The sequence below is a fragment of the Anopheles funestus genome (assembly GCF_943734845.2).
Source record: "Anopheles funestus chromosome X unlocalized genomic scaffold, idAnoFuneDA-416_04 X_unloc_22, whole genome shotgun sequence".
Lineage (NCBI taxonomy): Eukaryota > Metazoa > Arthropoda > Insecta > Diptera > Culicidae > Anopheles > Anopheles funestus.
Genome location: NW_026045146.1, coordinates 895,001 through 897,500, shown reverse-complemented (window position 1 = coordinate 897,500; position 2,500 = coordinate 895,001). Strand labels below are relative to the sequence as shown.

General features: G+C 49.4%; 1 non-coding gene across 1 annotated transcript; it reads right to left on the bottom strand.

The window, feature by feature from the left end:
• Nucleotides 1–17: 17 nt before the first annotated feature.
• On the bottom strand, nucleotides 18–175 carry LOC125773148 (5.8S ribosomal RNA). The gene has a single exon (XR_007419925.1). It is a non-coding gene; the product is annotated as a 5.8S ribosomal RNA (ribosomal RNA).
• Nucleotides 176–2,500: the final 2,325 nt, after the last annotated feature.

Genomic DNA, 2,500 nt, shown 5'->3' with positions numbered 1-2,500 from the left:
TATATCAAGGAATTGATAGGCACTCAAGAATGTGTGCATCGGCCGGGTTTAATCGTCCGACGCGCAATATGCGTTCAACTTATCGGTGTTCATGTGTCCTGCAGTTCACATTGTGACGCGCGTTTAGCTGCGGTCTTCATCGATCCATGAGCCGAGTGATCCCCTGCCTAGGGTTTTATAGTAAGGTTCCCAATGTAACACAATCCCGGTGGTACGTCCAAAGACTAACTTTCTGACTAAGTTGTCTTTATTACCCAATAGTCCCAGGCCTTGTGACTTGTGGCTCATGTCTACGCCCATGGCCACCATTCGCTAAGATAGTTTTGAAGTCACTTTGAAGGCCCAGGAACAACTCTCTTAGCACATCGGTTAACCTGGCGCCGCAGTCAACTCATGTGCTTGGATCGGATCGAGCTATTGAGTATTGGGCCTGCATACTCGCTCATCCGTATCCTTTGCGTACCGCCCCATGGCCCTTGTATGTCTGCACCACAGTTCCTGTTCGTTCCGTGCCTATGGCCGGATACGTATTGCACATCGGTTAACCTGACGCCGCAGTCAACTCATGTGCTTGGATCGGATCGAGCTATTGAGTATTGGGCCTGCATACTCGCTCATCCGTATCCTTTGCGTACCGCCCCATGGCCCTTGTATGTCTGCACCACAGTTCCTGTTCGTTCCGTGCCTATGGCCGGATACGTATTGCACATCGGTATACCTGTCGCTACTCAGGCAACTCGTGTGCGTGGATTGGATCGAGAACATGGTGTGTGCCCCATGTTATAATTGATAGTCCATATCCACTTTATAGGTTAAAGTCATAAGTTGTGATTGCACAACCATTCTTCATAAGAGTTTAATCACTCTTCAACTAACTTTCGTTCTGGTGTCTTGGTATCAAATCGCGTAAGACACAAGATTCTACTGGCCAAATAGAATCTAGCACATTGGTTAACCTGGCGCCGCAGTCAACTCATGTGCTTGGATCGGATCGAGCTATTGAGTATTGGGCCTGCATACTCGCTCATCCGTATCCTTTGCGTACCGCCCCATGGCCCCGTCCTTAGAGTTAATGACTAGTAGGCTTAACTCTTTGTATGTCTGCACCACAGTTCCCGTTCGTTCCGTGCCGTGGCCGGATACGTATTGCACATCGGTATACCTGTCGCTACTCAGGCAACTCGTGTGCGTGGATTGGATCGAGCTCATGGGGTGTGTAGAGATTCCATGTTATAATTGCAAGTCCATATCCACTTTATAGGTTAAAGTCATAAGTTGTGATTGCACAACCATACTTCATAAGAGTTTAATAACTCTTCAACTAACTTTCGTTCTGGTGTCTTGGTATCAAATCGCATAAGACACAAGATTCTACTGGCCAAATAGAATCTAGCACATTGGTTAACCTGGCGCCGCAGTCAACTCATGTGCTTGGATCGGATCGAGCTATTGAGTATTGGGCCTGCATACTCGCTCATCCGTATCCTTTGCGTACCGCCCCATGGCCCCGTCCTTAGAGTTAATGACTAATAGGCTTAACTCTTTGTATGTCTGCACCACAGTTCCCGTTCGTTCCGTGCCGTGGCCGGATACGTATTGCACAACAGTAGATACCATCACCTGACGTATCTAACACACCACTATTGTAACTCGTCGTCGAAGGACCTTTCAAGTGCCTGATGGCCAGGGGAGCTCTTACACGGCACGGAGACACAGTGATGCTCGCCCATCACAGTGTACAACGATCGAGTTTGCTTAAGTGTCTGGGTACCTACACACCAGACACAATGCAATGGCCACGGATCCACACAAGGCACATCACATGCAGAAAGCTTCACCAGATTATGACACATACCACACTCTTGTAACTCGTCGTCGAAGGGGCGTTCAAAGTGCCTTACGGCTAGGGGAGATCTAGCACGGCACGGAGACACAGTGATGGTTGCCCATCAAAGTGTACAACGATCGAGTTTGCTTTCCGCGCAAGCGTTCTAAGTGTCTGGGTACCTACACACCAGACACAATGCAATGGCCACGGATCCACACAAGGCACATCACATGCAGAAAGCTTCACCAGATTCTGACACATACCACACACTTGTAACTCGTCGTCGAAGGGGCGTTCAAAGTGCCTTACGGCTAGGGGGGATCTAGCACGGCACGGAGACACAGTGATGGTCACCCATCAAAGTGTACAACGATCGAGTTTGCTTTCCGCGCAAGCGTTCTAAGTGTCTGGGTATCTAAGCACCAGACACAATGCAATGGCCACGGATCCACACAAGGCACATCACATGCAGAAAGCTTCACCAGATTCTGACACATACCACACACATGCAACTCGTCGTCGAAGGGGCGTTCAAGTGCCTTACGGCTAGGGGAGATCTAGCTCGGCACGGAGACACAGTGATGGTCACCCATCAAAGTGTACAACGAACGAGTTGGCTTTCAACAAATTCTGACACATAGCAAGCGAGCGACCGAGCTACACCGAAGGCAG